Here is a 10,233-nt window from a genome sequence, read left to right as displayed (position 1 = left end):
AAATACAACACTAATAATTGATGCAAAACACATTATAGCATATATGTAATACAACACTAATGCACATATTCACTATATCGATTTTTTTTTAATTTTTGTATATAATATAACACTATTGCAAATATACAATACAAACAACTATATATATATGCTATTCAACACTATTTAAAATATCAAAATTCACACTATTGCACATATGCATTATAAAAAAAGTCGGTGTATTGCATATATGCATTACTCGTTAATTTTTTAATTTTTTTTTCATTTTTATATTTTTTTTGTGGTGAAGAATAACAACATATAAAAAGGATGAAAGAAAAAAAAAATTAAAAATATTTTTTTTAATTAAATTAAAAATATTTCATTATTAGTTCTTTAGTTCTCTCCATAAAAAGGAGTTCTCTCATGATCCTCTCCCTATATATAAAAAAAATTTAAAAATATTTTTTTTATTTAATTAAAAATATTTCATTATTAGTTCTCTAGTTATCTCCATAAAAAGGAGTTATCTCATGATCCTCTCCCTGTATATATATATATATATATATATATATATATATATATATATATATATATATATATATATACACACACATATACAGGGAGAGGATCATGAGAGAACTCCTTTTTATGGAGATGACTATAGAACTAATAATGAAATATTATATATATACAGGGAGAGGATCATGAGAGAACTTCTTTTTATGGAGATGACTTGAGAACTAATAATGAAATATTTTTAATTTAATTAAAAAAATATTTTTAAATTTTTTTCTTTCATCCTTCTTATATTTTGTTATTCTTCACCACAAAAAATATAAAAATAAAAAAAATTAACGAATAATGCATATATGCAATACACCGACTTTTTATATAACGCGTATGTGCAATAGTGTGCATTTTGATATTTGAAATAGTGTTGAATAGCATATATATAGTTGTTTGTATTGTATATTTGCAATAGTGTTATATTATATACAAAAATTAAAAAAATCGATATAGTGTATATGTGCATTGGTGTTGTATTACATATATGCGATAATGTATTTTGCATACAATTATTAGTGTCGTATTTGCATATATTCAATAGTGTGTATTTAGATAATGTATTTGCGTTGTATTATATACAATAAAACACTATTTTATATATACAATACACATTAATGCACATACGCATTACATCGACGGTTTTTTTAGGAACAATATCATCTTATTAAAAGGAGGAAAGAAAAAAAAATCACAAAATAATTTTTATAAAATAGTTAAAAATAATTTATTACTAGTTCTCTAGTTCTCTCTTTAAAAGGAGTTCTCTCTAGATCCCACCCCTATATATATATATGTAACACCGTTTCGTTTATGATATAAAAAAGACAAATTATTACACAGTTCATCAGTTATATCAACAAAGTAGACATGTTCTACAGATACATCATTACCGGTTCTCAAAATTAATCATAAACATAACATTTACATCAAATGTATTAAGTTTGAAAGTCTCATAGACTTTTTCCCCAATTTGAAATTTACATGGGAACCCTATGGGTTCAAAGATCCATTTATATGCGCAAACTTAACATAATCATCAATACAAACACGTATATAGTGATAGAAATTAGAAAATAATGTTTAACAAATTTAATAGTATTGTAAAAAATTTAAGATGTTAACCTAGATTATCATATATTCAACCAAAATAAAAAAAAGTAAACAAATCGTAAACCTTAGAGGTTTATTATCGAGTTTTGGAGAAATCATGAAGTATTTACCAATAAATTGACGTAACTGAGATTGGATATATGGAATAACATGAGATTATGCGATTGATTTATGATTCTCCAGATACGATTTCAAACTGTAATTTTTTGTGTCTGATTTCATTTAGGGAGAAAGTCAATTACGCCATATATGATTTAGGGAGGCACGAAAAATTAGCATGTGTGATAAATTATATGGAAATTAATCTAATTTTTTTTATAACAAAGGGTTAGTTACGGGATACCCATTTATCAATTTTGATTATTTTTTTAAGAAAAAGAGTTTTAATGATTGAAAATAGAAACTTGCAAAATGACACAAATGTATACATATATACTCTCTTTCACTACATTGATTATATTTTTAATGCATGATGTATAATTGTTTATGTGATTCTCACAATTTTCTACTTCAAATTAGTTTTGAACTGGACACTTGTATATATACTATGATAAATTATAAAGATTACTATCATATTGAAATAATAAAAACTGAGCATTGATTGTTTAAGCTAAGTCCTTTAATCTTGTTTTTTAATTAATAATGATGATGATGATGATGATGATGAAAATTCATGAAAGAATTATATGCACTCATATGAGTCATGCCCGATGAAAATACTTTCATTCTTGGAGTCTCAAAAATTACAATAATATTACCTTACAATTTTACACAATTATTATTAGTTATTACTAAATAATTAGTTCATAATATAAATGACATATTTAAAGAAAGAGTCAGTTACAAATCTATTTACCAATTTTGACTATCATTTATTTAATAACTAGGTTAGGTACCCGTGTACCACACGGGTTGAAAATTTTAATTTTGTTAGTCCAAAAAATTCAAAATATATACATAACGAAAACACATGATAGATAAATTTCCATAGTATTTAAGTTTGAACACATGTACTACATCGGGTTTAAATTAAAAGTTACGCATACAATTGAAAGAAATGTAAACAAGTCAACCGAACTTTAATCTTTCATAAATTTTCAAATAATAATTAAAAAAAACAGTGTCCACATAATATTTCAAATTGTACATAGAAAATATCTAAGTGTTCAACCCAAGTTGGTCCTCCATGACTGATCCAAGTTTAAAAAATGCAACCCATCTCGACATGTTATCCACAACCTATGTTTTAACTTTTAACATTAGCCAATCTTATTCAACCCACTTGTTTCACCACTTTAAAAGACTGTTAACCATGTGTGATCATGTTTATGACATTATTCTTTGTGAACCGATCTTGCAAATAGTGCAGTCAACCTTGCAAAAATCCATGAAGCTTGATCATGCCAGATATAGAGAAACAAACTATCAATAATCGAACAATTGGATATGTCAAGAATGATGGCACTTATGATGAAGACTGAATTACCCTCATTTATTTATAGTTGCATCAAATTTTTAGCTTCAGTCATGAATCACAGAATATAGTTTATGGTCCATATGAAAGAAAGCCCGTATTGACCCAAATCATATTGATGACTTTAATAATGAACCGTTTTGGCCCAACTCACTTTGCTTTGAACCCATACTGATCCAAACACATTCTAACCTGTAACACAAACCGGCCCCGCACAATTTTCCAGATCTAAAGATTACATATGAGTGAGTTGTATAAGGAATGAGAAATACATGAAAATAAGAGGTTGCATTATTAATGCTTTTAAAATGACTCGTTTGACTCAAAGAGACATACAATCATTTATAGTAGTGAGTTGAGTTTTTTGACAAAATCCTTGAACTTAGAGATGGTCTGATCCTAAAATTACATATCAATTAGTTAAATAAGTTATAAATCATAAACAAATTTTAACTATTTTAACCATTTGAAAAACACCGAACTTTGTCATACTGCAAATAGCAACTAAAAGACAATCTCTAAACGTTTATAAACATGAGCTCGGCTCGACTTGAAAAACGCCAGGCTTGTTTCATGCTCTATTTCTAAAGCTTGAGCTCGGCTCGAGCTCGACGAACTTATTGTTTACTATTTATTATCTATTTTCTTATATTTTATATTTATTTTTTGTATATATTTTAACTATAACATTCATATATAAATAATAGGATCGTTTAGGTTCAAACTCGTTTATTAAACAGGCTTGTTCAAACTCAGTTTAGTTTTTAGCATTAATTTTACCTGACCTAGTTCATTAGCAGGAAGTTAGTCCTGAAGCTGTGTTTACCTAAGCTGAGATTCCTTATCGTTTGCTCCAACTGTTCAGTCTTTATCATTAGCGTATCTTGTCATAGAATATAAATCTGCCCACATATTTTAAAACGTTAGAATAGTTATACAACAACAATTTAATCATGCTTTAGTAAGTTTAGGTTCATACGTATTGCTAAAGCTTTGAATCAAGGATCAAGAATAGGTGGACATTTCAACATAATTGAATGATAGAGGCTAAGATTAAGAGAACCAAAGAGAGTAGAATTAAATGTGACAAAGAAAATTGGTGATTCAAGATATAAAATTGGTGTCTCGTTAAATTGACAATATGAAAAATAATGTATCAACGAAAAGTTTAGATTGCTTGAGTAGTTTGTGACTTTGTTCAAGTCCTCAAGTTCTGAGGGTGCAACTTAATCACATACAGGTTTGTACACAAAAAGTTTCATACAATGAGTCAATGAGTGTAGATGTGTTTATTGTTTTCTGTTTTAAGATAAAAGGAGGCAAGATCATAACGCAAGGTCAATGAAGGTAAAAGTTGGTTTAATGAAGATAAAACTTGGTTTGGGTCATCTAATTATCTAAATAAGCAACAAAATATTAATCAAATTTCAAGTATCCTTCAAACCCATATGTAACTGTAATAGGTTCTTCGTTAAAAAGTACTAAGTGAAACGGTCTAATCAGGTTAAAATTTAAAATCCATAATCAAACAATCTGCTTCACATAATCAGAAAGAACAATCATCATAAAAATAAATTTGCAGTTCATAAAGATGAAACATTAACTATGTATTCTTGATCAATCATATGCACTAAAAGCTATCTGTTGTAAGTATATCCAGGGACATTAACACATGTGATTGTGTGTGTTAGTTCATAACCAAAATTCAACAAAACTGATTATGGTCTTCAGAAAAAAAAAACTAAAAAAACTAAAAATGATGTCTAACAATATACCTACAAAGATGATAACTGAAAGTAAAACTAACATGAAATTAAATCTCATTGAGGCAATTCATCGAGCAGCTTGTGTGCAGATAAACACAAAAACATTTTTAAATTATATAACTGAAAATATGAGTCCATAGCTGCAAAATTACAGATGAAAAGAAAATCAGCAGACAAAAATGAAGCTATGACACAAACCTGAACTAAAAATAAAACTACAGTAATATTTAGAAATCGAAGTCGATTATGTAGGGCTCATAATCTATTAATCTTAATATCCGAATCGATATAGTGTTAATACAAAACATCATATTAAATCAAATTTTTAGGGTTCATAATATTGATGAAATCGAACAAACCTTCATCGATTGAACATGGTTGCCAGATTAAACTCCTAACCTAATTGTATATCCACATTCAAATCGTTAGAAGATTCCCCGTATATTATTGAGCATTGATTGAATCCAACTATTAAGAATGAGGGGCCGCTATTAGGAAACAGGGATGAAGAATATGAAAATGATGAACCGTAAAATTTTGTAATATCAGTCACCGATGGAAAATAAATATCAGCGGGAAAATAAAATTATGAGTGATTGATAATGAGACATCTGTCTCATTTTGGTTTCCTTTATTATAGAGTTTAGATAGGTTAGTTACCCGTGTGTTAGAATAAATAAATTTATTTAAATAATAACATAATGTGAAATACAAAAAATATGTCCAACAAATATAAAGATATATTATATGGTTTAATAAATTATACATTATACAATATAGAAATAAAAAGTTGTTAGAAAATTCATGAATCTCTAAATATTTCTTTGTACACAATATTTGTAGTTTATTTGTAATTTTACTTTCTATACCAAAACTTAATAGTTTCACATTGTTTCTGTTGTTAACTCTAGATAATGCAACATATAACTGACTATGAGTTAACATAAATTGTCTAAAAACAACCCAACCACCAACCATCTATATTAATTGGCCTTGGCTTTTATTAATATTTATTGCGAAACAAAAATAAAGTGAAAATTTTATTTTTTGAAATTAATTATTTTATCTAAAGGTGTAGAAATTTTTCTTTAGAATAAAAGTGTGAGTTTCAATATTACTTCTGGATATAATTTCGGCTTCTATAGCACGATTATCATATTGTATTTTCATATGCAGTTTAGCTTAATATTAAGTTAAAGTTTACTGAAATTTTAAATTTAAGTTAACCTTGGCTCTTCATCTAATAATATCATTTCTTATAAAACCTTAATTTTAATTAACTAATATAATATATTTAAAACCTTAATTTTTACAATCATTATTCACAATCAATGTGAAAATTGGTTACTTATAAAAGCTAATATTAATAACTAATATAATATATTTAGATAAACAAAATAACATATTTATGTTGATATTTAATTTTTTAAGTCAGAAAAGAATTATTAAAAAGAGAAAACAAAAGATTAAAAAGAAAAAAAAACGAAATGCAAAACTATTAATAAGAAAGAATGTCATTTAATATGAGAGATATGAGGGAAAATTTTGGAAGAAACACTTTGGTGATGCCATGTGGCATTTGAAAAGCTTTATTTATTATATAGTATAGATTAAACAAAAACTTGCCAAGTGACATACATATGATGAATTAGGTGCCAAGTGGCACAAATGGATTTTTATTTATTATAATAGTAGATTTTAGTAACATATTATTATTATTTGTTTATGTTGGGCTTTTGAAAGACAACATTATTGGTAAAATTGTCAAATCTATTATATAATTGAGAACACGATTTTAGAGGTCCGTTTTTTCTACTCGCCCCAAGCCCCAAAATCTTAAGATGAACTCAGAGACGGCCATGCCTCTTACTAGTTGGTTTTATTATCATAAAGTTGCTTAAAACTGGCTTGATTTCAAGATATAAAATCTATGTCAAATCATCATTTAACAGGGTTACCAGGACTTAGGTCTCACTCTTAAACACAACATTGAGTACATGTTATCTTTTTCTAAATCAATTTTATATGTATGGAAAAGAATTACTATTAATTTCCCTACGTATATATTTTAAACTTACAAAGAAATATTGTTCCTAAAACTATACTAATTTTGATCAAAAAGATCTTTTTAGGTTCTTAAAATCCATAGATTCAATACACTCATCTCTCCCTCTAAGCAAATTCCACCCTTTCAACAATTCACCAGCCTTCTCCTTAGTTTTCAAAGAAGAACCAACTTGCAATAGCAACACAAGCTTTTGAAATGCTCCTATTTGAAGTGCTTCCATTGCTACAACCTCCTCATCTCCAATACTCTTCTCATATCTACTCAGTTTCCAAAGAATCGAAACCGAAAACTCAGTCGCGGTATCCGAAACACGCAACAGTTTCTTCACAAGCACCGGGACAGTTAACGCGTTAGCGTAAACTTTCTCAAGCCCTTCATCTATGCTACAAAGACCGTCAAGTACGCCTAACGACCTTTCGCATACGCCTCTTGTGCAATCGACAAGCATTCCTGTTAACTTTTCGGTTAAACCCATTGCAAGGAAACTTGATATTAGGGCTTCCTTTTGGTTAAAAGAAGTTGATGGGGTGACAAGATGATAAATGACAAGCAATGAAGCATTAGTTGTAGTATGGTCAATTGGCTCATTGATAAGCTTTGCTAATGCTTCTATACTTCCTTCAACCGTCGCGAATTCTTGTAGCTTCGTTTCGTCGGATGAGAGGAGTTCTTTAAGTACCAAGACCGCATTTCTTCGTCCGGATAAATTTCCAACCTTTAAAATCTTTACTATCGTACGTAAAGATTGGTTTGACCCGAGACCAGACTTGGTCTCCTGGTCAAACGGAAGAATCAGGGCTAACCCTGAGAGAATTTCTTCCAAAACCGAGGTGTTTTCTTGATATTCATTACAAGAAAACACCTGAAACGTCTGGGACAGCACCCGAGCTGTCCCATTCGACACAATGTACTTCTTGTCCCTCTCACTTTCTTTAACCAAATCTTTAACCTTTCCCACTAACTCCATAACACCTTCCGCATTTCCCTTATCTCTCATCGACACGATCCTTGATAAAATCGCGCCCACTTGAGCCGAGCTAGTAGGGATTCTAGGAGTTGGTATGCGGTCGAACCCATACGACTTATTCTCAACACACCAATCTTGAATCATCCTTCTAATCGTGTGGTTCGGCACCGGGTCAAGGCTGGTCAACGCCACACCCGTCACCGGACACGTGTGCTTCCCGTCTTCAAATATCCATTTCTCCACACTCTCCCTATCGTAGGTTACCCCGGTTGATAATATCACCGGATCCTTCATTAATTCAAGTGATATCGGACACTGAAAATGCTCGGGTATAATCACTTGATCAACCTCCACATGATCCATAACTTTGTTGATCTTTTTAGCATTAGTTCTTGCCTGTCTTCGGTTCTATAAGCAGAAAGCATTGTAGCGTGTAACGTGTTATTAATAATATAAATATCTATAACTTGTTTCTATTTCTAGCTCTTGAGAATGTTTTTGTGAATATGTTGAATAATATGAAGACATGTTAGTTTGGTCGTTATTTATACAAGCAGACATGCAACCGCGTGTTTTAAGGTTTGAAAAGTTGGTTTTTCAATCATAGAATTTGGTTTCAATGTATAATAATAATATAAATAATATTATTATTATTAAAATAGTGTTGAAGAAAAGCGGAAAATTGAATGTTGACCATTTGGAATGCTTCAAATTATAGGTTTGAAGTTTGAACTGGTAAATTAGAAATAATAATAGTAATAATAATAGGCTTGGGGTCGGTCGATGGAGAAGACGTGGTCGGTACGTGTGACATTACACGTTATATTTTTCCTCATATAATTCGTTGCATTGTTTAGAAAGGTTGGCTCGTAAAAAAATAAATCCAATTCTTGATGTTTAGAACTTATAACTTAATTACCAATAGTCAAGTTTACATCAATCTAAGCTTGTTGGCTCGTATTGATTGCTTATATTTATAAATTTTAAATTTTGCACTTATTAAATTAGATGGCTTGCGCATTTTATTAGCTGAACTCAAGCTCATAGTTTTAGCTCGTTAGTATAAACAAGCCTCACCAGGCTCGTTCGTTTGACTTCATTCTAGAGTTGGTACTAAATCGGTTCGTTAACCCGTCTTGTATTTCCCAATGTTGTTAAAACCGGACCGGTTCGACCGGGAATCGGTCCACCTACCGGTCTGGTTCTCTGATGCTCGCTCGGTATCCAAAAAGCCGGTCGATCCGAACCGGTTCACCGGTCCAACCGGAAAACCGGACCGGTCGAACCGGTTTTCCTATTAAAAAAATATTTTTTTTGAAAATTTTGTTTTTCTAGCATTTTTTAAGCCGAATTCGTTTGGCCGGTCTGACCGGCTCGACCGGTTGAACCGGTGAACCGGTAGCCCGACCGATTCGCTATCCGGTCCGGTTATGAAAACATTGGTATTTCCTAAGCATGTTATTCTATAAAGTTTGTACAATTCAATTTAAGTTTTGTATACGAGTCGGAAAAATAGTTGATGCACAACAAATACTTGACTAGATTCTACTCCCCCCGTCCCATTATAAATGTCATGTGACCCAAAACACACAAATTAAGAAATGTTTAATCAATTTATTTTATGAGCTATAAAATGACAATAATGTCATTTAAGTTATTATGGCTAAAAACCATTTTGTAAAATGAAACATCTAGTATATGTAATAGTAAGGACACAATTGAAAATTGAATATATATGTATAGAAATGACATTTAAATTGGAATAACCAAAAATGGAAAAATGAACATTTAAAATAAGACGGATAAAATATTATATTAAATAATATACAAATTGAATTTTAATAATTACATCCAGTTTCATATGTCGTTATACTAATGAAAAACCTATGTCATGATTATGAATTATGATGAATAGTAAGATTATAATATACTCTTTTGTTGTTTTTTTTATTAAAAGACTTTTTACTTAACTATTGACACCAAGTTTTAGGGGGAAAGGGACCATGTATAAGGACGACCCTTGTTTATGTTTTTCCGATGGTCATCAGCTTGGTATATCAAATAATTTTGGTCTCGGTTCGGTCCTCAATCTTTACCCGAGTAAACCCGAATTTCGAGAAACCAACACGAGTAGCTTCTTAAGATTCCTCGTCATTCATAAAACCTTACACTTGCATGATTTCTTACGAGTATTCGTCATCGTTTCATACGATCTTGTATTGTATGAAATGAAGATAGCTCTACACTCGTCATTTGTCGGTCTTTAAAATCACATAGATTATAATATGTGACCATGTAT

The 10,233-nt window shown here is 30.0% G+C and overlaps 1 pseudogene; it reads right to left on the bottom strand.

Annotated features, from left to right (window-relative positions):
• Positions 1-6,955: 6,955 nt before the first annotated feature.
• LOC143631014 (U-box domain-containing protein 21 pseudogene) lies at positions 6,956-8,359 on the bottom strand (annotated as a pseudogene).
• Between the last annotated feature and the right edge of the window lie 1,874 nt (positions 8,360-10,233).

The sequence above is a fragment of the Bidens hawaiensis genome, unplaced genomic scaffold (assembly GCF_021521415.1).
Source record: "Bidens hawaiensis isolate Kalapana, Puna unplaced genomic scaffold, B.hawaiensis_p1.1 tig00005935_1, whole genome shotgun sequence".
Lineage (NCBI taxonomy): Eukaryota > Viridiplantae > Streptophyta > Magnoliopsida > Asterales > Asteraceae > Bidens > Bidens hawaiensis.
This window is presented reverse-complemented; position numbering and strand designations above follow the sequence as displayed.